At 42.0% G+C, this 12187-nt stretch overlaps 1 protein-coding gene and 1 long non-coding RNA gene across 5 annotated transcripts in view; one reads left to right on the top strand and one right to left on the bottom strand.

Moving 5' to 3' along the window:
- The window catches only part of KANK1 (KN motif and ankyrin repeat domains 1), a 135225-nt gene that overhangs the window by 111975 nt on the left and 11063 nt on the right, over nt 1-12187 (bottom strand). The window lies entirely within an intron of this gene.
- Nucleotides 3183-6306, top strand: LOC140681882 (uncharacterized). The gene is made up of 2 exons (XR_012053092.1): nt 3183-4264; nt 5422-6306. It is a non-coding gene; the product is annotated as an uncharacterized lncRNA (long non-coding RNA).

Genomic DNA, 12187 nt, shown 5'->3' with positions numbered 1-12187 from the left:
CCCAGTGACACAAACCTGATCTAATTTCACTATTTCCTGAAAAAGCAAAAACAAACTGTATTAAAAACTTACAGGGCTGTTAGTCCACCGTTTCTCTCTGGCACACGGTACATTATTTAACTGCAATGCCTGAAACAGTAACTTGACCTCTCTGGGAAGGTGGGCGGTATTATTCAAGCTGAAACATTAGAAACATGCGTAATTACTCTGGGTATTCGCCACACATTCTTTCATCCGTAAATCAATATGAATGGAAAAGTCACACTGACACTCCAGGCTTAGATCATATCCCAACCATCAATTATGAAAATTTTTCATGAGGTCTCAGGAGAGCAAAATTTCTTAGGGCCAAAGAAATTTTCTCTGGACTTAACTGTGCATATGTTACCAAGATAAAATGTCAGTGCTGCCAAATCAAAGCCAAGACTTCAGCGGGCTAAACCATAAATTGTGAGCTTTCTGCCCCACCACTGACAATACTGCAATTTTGTTTTCCTTCAACCCCACAAACCCATTGCATCCATTCATGTGGCACTTCTAAGGATGCTGTAGCACCAACCACATCATCATTCATCATCCACCTGTCCCTGCAGGGTGCTGCTTCACACATCTGTGTATTGCCTGCCTGCTCCTCAGCAAACCCAAGGACCTTTGTCAGAACCAATCCATAGGGCTGGGTGGGATAAAAACCCACTGGAAGGTAAAAAGGCAGAAAAAGCACAAAGAAAAGAGACCATGCTTGCTTTTAACTCCAGAGGCATCCGCTTCTTGCATCATGCCTGACTATGGCAGCTTCCCCTTCACACCAGGCATACCGAGTGTCCTCTCTATGCAGTCTTGTCTTCCCTTCAAGGATAAAACAGCAATCACCTTTCAAGTTTTGGGTGGCGGAACTACTGCCGAGAAAAATGAAATACTACAAACTGATATTCACAGCTGGAGCTGTGAAACATACAACATTTTCAGTGCTTTTAAGGTTTTCAGTACTTTTTAAGGCTAACAACACAAAATGCAATTATTTGAAGAGGGAGAAAATGCTGTTCACAAGACAGAAGAACTGCACACACATGTCAAATAAAAGCCTTCTCTAGCTAAGTTCTCATACTCCTGAAAATCAAGACCTAGCTGCACTCCTGACCAAGTGACATGCAGCAATATCTATAGCTATTCTGAACCCAATTGCCCCTGAACTTATTTTGATACCAACACCTACATGTTGCTGTTCTGGGCAATTGGCCTAACCCCTTGCCTACAATCTAACTTCAGTGTTCTTGATTCAGCCCATTTAGCTCCTGGTGCTTGGCACAAATATATGTGGAATACAAGGTATTTGTTTCAGCTAATTCCCCAGGCATTAGGGACAATGCATGCATCTGGAACACTGTTCCAGCAATGATACAAGAATAATTCTGGAATCATTCTTCTGTTTTGTTTTGCAAGCAGTCCAGGTCCCTGCATCTTGTTCATTATAATATACTTCTAAAACTCTGGAAGCCATAGCAATGCACACAGTGAAACACCTCTTGATATTTTAAGTCAGATTTTGTAGTACCAAAAATGTGTTTTTCCTTTATGCAGAATATCCATGTATATCAGGAAATACAAGTTGCCACAGCAACCTCATAGAAAGTAAAATTTCAGGGCAGTATTTTCCACATGTATTTGAAATCTCAAGTTAATGAAAATTGGTCAGTGTTAAGTTGTTTTGACCATATAATTAGAACTTACTGGAGATTTTTTGGTAAGTTTTAAATATGTTTTTGTAAACAATGGTTTATGCAGAGTGTAACACCCGTAAACTTTCTTACACACTGATGCAAAATGTGGACAGTTTTATTTTGAAGATTCTCTCCCTCTTTCACATAAACTAAAAAATAATTGAAAGATGATAGAGTGACCATCTTAAGCATTACCTAAAATACCTATTCAAAAGGTCTGAGTATGCAAAGAAAATGCTTCAAGGCAAACAAAAGTGGCTTGTGGTAAAGAGAGGAAACAGAACAAAGATCTGAGTTTGCATCGTATGTTGGTTGCAATCACTTAATTGCCTCTGTTTAAGAGCAGGAATTTTTGCCGTCTATTTCAGTATTTGCTATTCCAGTAAACACAAAGTGAAAAGTCAACATTATGGTTTTCCAGGTTCCAAGTCATTTGATAACAACCTTCCCCAAGTCATTCTCCTAGGAAAGAGCTGCTAGAGAACAGAGCTAATTAGGGCTTGTCAGTTAAGCTCTCTCTCCTGCTTTGTTCAGAAAACCCGGACAAATAGCTTATCCATGGATAGACCTGGGGGCCTTTCACAAATATTTTGTATTCCACAGCAAGCTTAGGCACATTGCATAAACATCTGGAGTACGCGCTAGAAACATGAACATCTCACTGCTCTGCCCTGCAGCGAGTGCCTTCATGACACTTTCATCAGCAGTGACAGAAACAAAACCATATTATTGTGGGCTTCCATGCAAAAAAATGTTGCCATGTATAGTCTGTCTGTATGCACACAAGGATTTGGGGTAAAAGGAAGGAGGGGTAATTCAGGTGCATAAAAAAGTGTTTCAGTCTTCCTTTTCAATACCTAAGTTCTGAGAGAAAGAAGGAAAGAGCCTTGTATCATTATTAGAAAAGAGACTATTTCCGGAATGCTTGGAGACTAAGCTGCTTTGTGGGGAAACAGCAGTGAAAATTGATATATTCATATTTTCCCTGGAGGTGCAGTCCAGTTTGGAAATGCTCTTTGCATACAGAAGTTAAGATAAAGACAAATCATCCTGAGGTACTCTGGCACCACCCCAAACCAAGAGCACAGAGAAAACCACAGACACTGCATGAAACAGGGGCACCTACAAAATCCCCCTGCTCTGTTGACCATGCCAGGGCTAATGACCGATAAACCAATTGCTCACAATAGAGCAGATACTTTGATACCACATTTCACAGTGTACCTGGATTGAAGCCAAGACTCTTCTTGCTCCGGGAGCCAAGCTGTATATATAAGGAGGGAAAGGCACAGAGTTCCGTCTAGCATGCTTTCCCCAAAGTACTAGAACTGCAACATCTGCACCTTCAGCTTTGGTGCAATTCTGCAGGCGTCTCTGCAATCTACCAAGCCTAACCACTGGACATTTTTTTTTGTGTGTATTTATTCTTCAAATCTTTAGAGCTGTACCTTACTGTACATTACAACAACTGCATAATAGCTGCAGTTTAGCTACCTCAAAATATTACCAGGGAAACAAAGTATTTCTCTTTCCTGCTACTCCACAGGAGAGCACTGAAGGCTTCTGGTAAGAAAGACAAAAGCAGTAGCAAACAACCAGCGTGATAATCTACCATTCACATTTTATTCCAAGGAGTAGTAATTAGTAATTTAAAAATACATAAAATCCATGCATGTGTTAAACATGAAAGAAGCTGTCCTGAGAGCTAGATGCTCTGAGATCACATTTCAAAGCAGTGCAGTATCATTCTGTTAATCTTTTGGGAAAACCAGCATGGATATTCTGCTGCAATGTAATTAAGGCAGGAATTCCAGCTCCTCCATTGTGACCTTCTCAGAAACCCCAGGGGTCAAGAGTAGCAGCCTGTACCCTGCTACAGTGCTAATATAGCTGTATTAAAAACAAAAAACCTCCTGCAACAATAGTACCAGCAAGTTTCAGGAAGGTAAATGGGGGACACGAAGATACACTCAAAGACACACTGCCACGAAACAGCTTCTACCACAAGCCTAAGTGAAAAGTTGTTTTCCTAAAGGTAGTTGCAGGGATTTCATTTTTACTGTGTAGGTGGAAAAATGTTGACATATTTACTTTCATGTTTTATTCTCAACAAATATCCATGCTTATCAAAACAGTAATAAAAAACTTGCTTCCTTAGAGCAATGTTTAGTGAATAAAATGAAGCCAAGGGAAAGCTGACTTATTGCTGTAACAGAGAGAGGAGGGTTTGGAGAAAGCTTTGGATTTTTAAGCTCTTGAGCCACGGTAACTCCCTGGTGAAACCTCATGGGCACAAGCAAAGCTGCAGCCGGCAGTGACAACGCTGATTCTTGCCTTCATACTGCAGCAGTCATGCCCTGTGTCCCAACACCTGCCAGCAGTGACCGACAAGGACTGCACCAGCCCAAGGACAGCGCGGAGAGGCAAAGCGTGTAAGGTGGGAATGGCAACACCCAGCTCTGCAAAGGCCCTGCCTGGTGGAAACTTCAACTGAGCTCTACCCAGACTGTCTGGGGTGGGCCAACATGAAACCAAGAGATAATCAGGTAGGTTTTTTTTCTCATTCTTACCCTTTGCAATCTGAGAACAGTGAAAGAAGACACCACCTAGCAAGAAGGTTGCTAATTAATTCCTCCTCACCCAGGCATTGCAAAGCTTCTGGCTGCAAAGTACCGCTTATCTACGAATAAGCACTTGATAGCATTTTAAGAACGGGCTTCATTTGTTTTGAAAAATGCCATTAAAAAGACACAATCATCCCAAGATTTTCTCTATCAGCAGCGAGAAAGAGTGAAAGTAAAGCACCATTGCTCTTGCCTGACTAATTTCCAGGGCACCAACTTACCTTGCACAGTGAGTTTGGTGGGAGGTCAGCATGCCAAAGGCATAGATACTTACAAACGTATAATGAGAAGAGATCTCATATCTCTTAGTTGAACAAGTTTCCCTGAAATAAACTATTTCTGAACAAGTTGCAGCAGGGTACAGATGCCTTGCTGTAAGGGCAGGACCAGAATGCAGTTGCAAGTGACATGCCAGTTTAAGACATGGATAGCTAACACACTTGAAAACCAAGGAAGCAAGACTCTGTTGTTTTAAGCGTTAGTTATCTTTGATCAAAGGCTAAAAAATCTGCTTGGATACAGCCCTAAAATGAGAGATAAGTCACACGGAAGAAACATTAGAAAAACACTCCACAAAAAGAGTTCAGCAAACTTTTCACACTATGGATCTCAGGCATTCTGTAAAGACTGCTCTGTTAGTACCAATAGCAAAAGTCAAAACTTCGAGCTGTCATTAGGCAGATACATCCAGAAGTCAAGTATTCTCTGGAACATCTGCACTCATCTGTAGCATTTTAGAGCAGCAAAGGGACACCACAATCATTAAAATGTAAATAAAACTTCCACCTGCCTGAATAAAGACTCAATAATCCAATGTACATTTCTCCTTTTCACTCAGTTTATGACTGAGCTGTCCCTCATTTTAGCTAGGACAAAAGCCATGGAATTCCTTAAATTATTATTTTGGTGGTTTTGGTGGTGTTTTTTTTTTTTTGTTTTGTTTTTGTTTTTTTTTTTTTTAATGAGGAAGGGCAAGCTATAAACTTGTGCCACCCTCAAAGTACCTCTAATCTCATTGCCCTTTTTCAGATACATGAGTAGCTCCCATCACTACTTCTATTCATCTCTGTTTTACCCAGAGTGAAGCAGGAGCACCAAGACCATGTCTTCAGGAGTACAACTGGGCAACAGGCCAACTGGACAAACACAGGCAATGGAATCGATCTTTTTTTTTTGTGTGTGTGTTATCACCCTCTAGATACACAGAGCTCAATGCACTGGAGATGTGCAGCCTAGCCAGCTGTGCTTTCTCACACAAATTTTTATCCCTTTGTCCCCATCCTTTTCTTTATACCCACCCACACAACAATTTCACACACCTATTTTTCCGTGAAAAAAGAAATTATTGTAGTTTCTGGTCTTACAGCACACAAATTTCATTGAAATCTGAGAAGCAAGAATGTTCTACTTCGTTTGAACCTGAAGACACCTGCAGCTCAGTCTCAGGTGAGCAATTCAGAGCCAACAATAAGAAAATGAAAATGTCAAGGATCAGGTACTTCCTTGAAACAAAACAGACTTTGTGCTGGGCAAACAACAGGAATACTATTTGTTCTGCTTTCTTTCCTTTTAAAGGAGAGGCCTTCATTGTAAGATATATCATTCTAGGTTAATGAGTCCCTCTCTTCAAGCTTTTCTCTGACAAACTGACTGGCTTGAAGCCTTGCTTCAGACAAAAATTCAGGAGAGGTTGTTTAAAAGACCGTGAAGATGCAGCAGGCTGGATCAAGAACGCTGATGTCCAGAACACAGGCTGGGTAAGCAGCTGCCCTCCGGTTGATTACAAGGCATTTCACACCAAGGCTATTGCATCTGAAGAACATTACAGAGAACAAAAGGCATAGGGTCATATTTCCTACTACATTCTGTTACTTCTTCTCAAAAGCAATAAAATGCCCCATTTTTGAGTGTACAAATGAGGGCAAGTCCTTCTGTACTTGGAATAAACACACTTGTGCATATTCCTTCCTTTCATACTGTGTACATCTCTACTCGGCATTGCAAGCTGTTGCAAGAGGACTCAGCTTGTTACTGATTAACATCTCACTTTATGTCGTTTCTGTGTCCCTCAGTCCAACATTTCTCCCATCCATCAGGCATCCTGACACCATGCATTTCTTTCCATTTCACCCTCAGTTGTACCAGACAGACATGAACTTAATGAGTTCATCATGTACCACCAATTTTCTTCTCCCTTCTACAGAGCACAAACACCCCTCCTTCAAGCTACACAGTGCTGCAGCACAAGCCATTCACATCCCCAAAGGCACTGCAGGCAGCAGAGCAGGGTTTGCCACACCAGATTTCCATGCCTTCTTTTCCTTCCATACGGAGTCAAGAAGAGGTGTCGGGTGCCTGAGAGATACTGGCAGCTGAGCCACCATGCAATGCATCACCCATTTGTTTCTGGAGAGCAGGGCCTGGCCTTCCTGCCCAGAGAGGGTTCCACACATTTGGGATGGGGAAATACTTCAGGGTGACTGAGAAACACGGTAATTCAAATCAGAAAGCAGGAAAAGAATGTGTAACTTGTGTTTTGGGTATGTTTCACCCAAATACAATTTTTATAGAAAAAAAAAATCATTTGGGTCCCAAATATTGAAGAGAATATGTCCATTCTTCATAATGGGACTGCTGTCTCAAATAGTCATCTAGAGCTGTGTGCTCTCATGGACAAAAGGAATCACCACCCCCTGTCCCCAACAAACTTTCTTGTAACAGCTTCTTAAGAGTGATGTTACCCAGCCACTACCTCACTTTCTTGCACCCTGACCTCCCCCCTCCCACCTTCTCCTCAGGCATCAACACAACCTTACTCAGGTTTATTTCCTCACAGAACACATTCCCTACCTGAAGACCACCTTCATCTGTGCCTGCAGCTCATGCTTCTCCCACCAGCACTGGCACTTGCACAGACATGTACACATTTGTCCCAACAACAGCACCCTATCCGAGTAGGGAACAAAGGAACAAAGGAATCCCAGGCACTGGATCTCACCCCTTCTCTCACACTACTCTCACAGCGTGGCATTGCCAATAAAATATTTGCAAACACACAGACACAAGCCAAGTCCTCCCAGGGGGTCTTACTTCACTGCATTTTTGCATGGCAAAATGAGCTCCCAGAAGCAATTCCCAGAAGCGCTTAGAGCAGTGCACAGGTGAAGTCACATCTCCATAGTGTCACAAAGCCTGCAGTGCCAAGTGACATGCAAACTGTCTTGCAGAAGGGGAGGCAAAGAGAGGAGTCACTGTCAACACTGGAAGTTTGTTCACTGCTTTCAGAATTATACCAGGAGGTGAGCTAAGAGACCTTTTGCCACCTGCATGCAACTTACTGGCACATCTGATCTAATTTCCAGTTATGATCTCTAACAGTTCATGCAAGCTGCTCTGTAAAATTAGCAGTGTCAACTCCAGTTTTATTTGGGTTATAGCCAAAAATCAGTCCTGTGCAAGGATCGCTCCATCCCAATAAATATCAGACAATATTTACATATGCATCAAAGCTACAGCTTGGCAAAAAAAAATTATTCACCCAAGAGTGCTTTGATCCTCTGACAAATAATTTCCTGATTAAAGCTGAAACAACAAAAAGGACTTTGGACTAAATCCCACAAAGCCTGGGAGGAAGGATTTAGGTGGTGGGAGGGGAGCAAACGGTCTATTTGCATTCACAGCATACAAGAAGTTCCTTCTGGAAAGGCAATTCCTTCTCTTGCTTTCTCTGTGAAGCAAGCTAACAGAACAGGCAAGGATCCACTAAAACTCATCAAAAGGAAAGCAAGCAACTGCAGGACACTCTAGCAGTACTGAAGTATTGCAAAACTTGTTGGATGTACTACAGCTGGGGGTGTTGTGTGTTAGAGGAGTTTTTTGTTTTATTGTTTGTTTGTTTTGGTTTTTTTCTTTGCTCTCCAAAGGATGTTTAGAAACTGAAAAATTTCCAAATGCAATGACCCATTCAAAACCTTTTGGCCTGAGCTGAGTGAGACAAAAACAAAAAATTACCTTAAAGATCTGAGACAGCAGCTGGGAAAAGTGAAGGCAGAGCTGAGGTTTAGTACCATCTCCTTTTTTCCTACTAAAATGAAGCATTCACAGTTACTCATAACCATAAAAAAAAAATCCTGATGCTAACAGACTTCTTTCAACATTCTTAATCAGATAGTCTCTCAGTTATTAATATTTTCCCATGCTTCTACTGGCAAATAGAACATTTGGCAATTAAAAAGAAATGCAGCTTGGAAGGCTGCAGATTAGAAGCATATTTTGCTACATAGTTCTGGCATGATGAACTCATAATTAAGAAAAACCAACAAAACCCAAACATTATTAATCCAAGGTGTTGAAAGAAACAGTCCACAAAACAAAATAACTTCATCCAAACTTCAGCCTCATTCTAACTGATGTGTTTTATTACCAGGCTTTGAGAAATTGGTTCTACAAGCTCATTAAATCAATAGGCCATAATACACAAAATAGAAAAAGAAGAGACTGACTAACCCTAGAGATGCTCTTGGTATGTTGATGTTTAGTAAGTTACTTTTACTAGTGATGTCATAAAACTGAACTCCTGAAATCTCTCCTTGTGACAGACTTGTTATTTTTCTATTCTTTCTCATTAAAACAAGTTTTCTCGGCAGGCAACTCTTAGATGGGCTACTCGACCTGCCACCTGCCTACTTCCAATGAGATCAGTACCTTCAAACTTCGCAGCACAAAGGGACCAATTTGATAAAACTCATGCCTGGAACTTTGAACTGCCTAACACCAGATCCAGAGCTGACATTACTGCAAGGCTTTCATAGGGCTCTGTTGTGATGCAAATAAAGTACAATCCCCAGACACAAAAAAGTCATTAAACCGGAATTAGGAGTCATAAGTAACTGGCAAGCTGAAGGAAAAGTCTGGGTTAAAAGGAACACCAAAGAAAGACCTACAAAGAAAGTGGGAAACGGCTGTTTACAATTACCCTTCAGCAAACACAAGGAAACAGGTACGAGGTGCTCTGCAGCCAGCAGGCTGAGCGGGAGCTGCGCACCCACATCACCCTTCTCCCCCAAAAGCTGGAGGGACTGTGCCATCCAGCCCTGCCCTGGGCTGAGCGCACTGACAGCGTTTTAACTTCTGCTCGGCTCGCCGCTCACACTGGCTGGCAGACGAGGCTAATGCCAGCAGCGAGCCAGCTCTGTGAGAGACATGGAGCCGAGGCCAGCAAAGCTGCCAGCAGCTCCCCAGCTGCTGACCCAACAGGGAATTGAGCAAACTGGGCAACAGCAAACACTCACATGCTATTAGGTTAGGAGTTAAAATAATCTCCATGACCTGCAACTTCCATCATGAACAAGGGCTGATAAATGCCAGAGCCTTAGGGAATACAAACTTATCTACGAAAAAAAAAACCCACCCAGGCTCTGATGAAATTTCTGTCACTTCCAATAGACAGACATCAAGAAAAAAGTAAGGAGAGTTTTCCTTCATTCTAAAGGAAAAAAAAAATTAAAAATCATGATGTAAAATGAAGTTCAAGAAGGGATCAAGGGAATGGATGGATCTAATAGAGACTTCCCAGAGATCAGAGAGAAGCTCAGTATAGCAAGACAAATACTTCCCCTTTATTCATGGTAAGAAGCCATGAAGCTAGGAACCTCTTTGCCTGTAACTTCATCTTCAACATCAGCAGTAATCACCTCATCCATCAGCACCATCCAACTTGAGTCCTGACCGGGCCATGCAAGATGAATTGCAAATTCATACAGCACAACAGCCTTCTTTGCACAGCAGCAAAACATAATTCACACAGGAATAGTCCCAACACAGACTGGGGCTGTTCGTGATCCAAAATGTACTCAGTCCTGTAACAACTAGCTGCGAATTAACATGTTAACAGTGAAAGGAAATCAAGAGATCTGTTTAAAAAAATCATACATAAATCAGCCTACAAGAGTGTTCACAGCTAAGAAAACACCAGATTGCTGCAGCAAGCAGGAAGAGCTTAAAAGAGCATGGGTCACGGCCCATGGCCAGAAGAGAAGGCAGTGATGGGGCTAATCCACAGCCCCCACTACTGAGCTGCAAACAAGAGAACTCACTAAAGCAAGCATGGCACATTTGTGCTGTGACCCCTACTCACTATGTGTATGTCCCAGGTTGTGTTCTGCTGAAAAGATGACAAAAATGCAGTTTTCATACACTCAGGGACATGACAAGGTCATGCCAACATTCCTTACCAGAAAAAGTTCTCTCTGCACACTGCCAATAAATAGTATGTATACCTTTTATTAGCTACACAAACTTTCTTTGCAATGCTGAGCCTTGAACTTAGTACTAAGAATAGTCCAGTATATCTTCTCTTTTAATTTCCAAACTAGAACATTTTGTAAGACTGCAATAGCCTAAAAAGTCATGGCAGTCACCCACTGCTGCTGTGTTACAGTGAGAGGCAGCTGAAACTATTTTCCCCCCTCCACTTCCAATCACAAGAAAAGGAATTGCACTACTGGCTCATTAGTCCTGCTCCTGCAACAGCCTCATGAGACAAAGTTCAAAACTAGCAGAAATTTGATGGCAGGCTGAAAATGTGAAGCAAAGGACAGTTTCTCAAGAAAAAGTTATACTTGTCAGATTAGACAGCAGAGCATGAATTCTGTCAGAGACAGCTCTTTCACTTTTCCCTTTTATTTCTTCCATTTTCTTATTGGGTGATCCCCCCTTTTCTGTATTGTCTTAGAGACTTTGAACAGAGCAAGCATTCAGGGGCAGGGTGAAAGAGGAGGAGGAGGCAAAACTTGATGGGTGCTGAACAAAGTGCACACTAGATAGAAAAGTTACGGGAAATAAAAGGAGTCCTGAGAGCGGAGACAGAGGAATAGCAAAAGCATGAGTACAGCCAAGATGCTTCACAGACATGTCTGGGCAAACATTCAAGGCCACGAGGTAAAACAATCAGAAGCCAGGAGTTACATTATGCTGCTCTGTACTCCAGTAAAACCTACCCTGAACAGCTCCAGGGAGGGATCCACGGGCAATACCACAACTTCCACTCAGTGACTTACTCGGAGTTGGGAGAAACCAGCTGTGGTAGACATCGAGGACTCCCCTAATCCATCTTAATCAATAAGCAGCTGGTAATCAACCTGAGTTAGGATGAGGCAATGGGCACAGATGGGCAATGAACTCACAAGCTTAGTCATGAGGGTGGCTGGCCAGCACAGACATTAGTGCTGTGCGCTGAACATGTTTAACCTCCAGTATCAAAACCAGTATTTCTAGCAGGGATATTTTCAGACTCTTCATATCTCTGCAATGAAGTCAGAAACTTTTCTGACTCCAAAATATTCTCAATTCTCCAAAACCAGCAGGAAGCTGATTTCAGGTTTTCTGAGAAGACTGTGCTGAAACCTGTATCACCATGAGCTGCTTGGGTATCCTGCTCTGGTTACATGATGTTCTCTGTGTGGCAGGCTAACCTGGTGGGCAGGAGTACCATTTCAAAGGTGTCTGACTTGAATTTACCTCCATATGCAGGTTGAAACCACTTCAGCCATGGTCAGCCTCTTTCTAGCAACAGTCAGAGTAACATACTGCAGTTAAATCGGTACCTGAAAGCCACCATTGCTTTAATTAGATTCAGTCAAATCCAGGTCTTTGCAGTCTAGACATGGTTTAGCAAGGGCTTTTAAGTGAGTAATTCATTGAGAAAGAGCACATGTTAAGTTCTATCTGGAGTTTACCTCAGTTTTGGCAAAAAATACCTGGATTTTGACAGGCCAAACACAGCTCAATCTAACTATTCAAGCATTGGTCCAAGGGACGATTTTACTTGACAAAGGAAAGAAAATG

The sequence above is a fragment of the Taeniopygia guttata genome, chromosome Z (genome assembly GCF_048771995.1).
Source record: "Taeniopygia guttata chromosome Z, bTaeGut7.mat, whole genome shotgun sequence".
NCBI lineage: Eukaryota > Metazoa > Chordata > Aves > Passeriformes > Estrildidae > Taeniopygia > Taeniopygia guttata.
The sequence above is the reverse complement of the archived record's forward strand: the minus strand, read 5'-3'. Positions and strand labels throughout refer to the sequence as shown.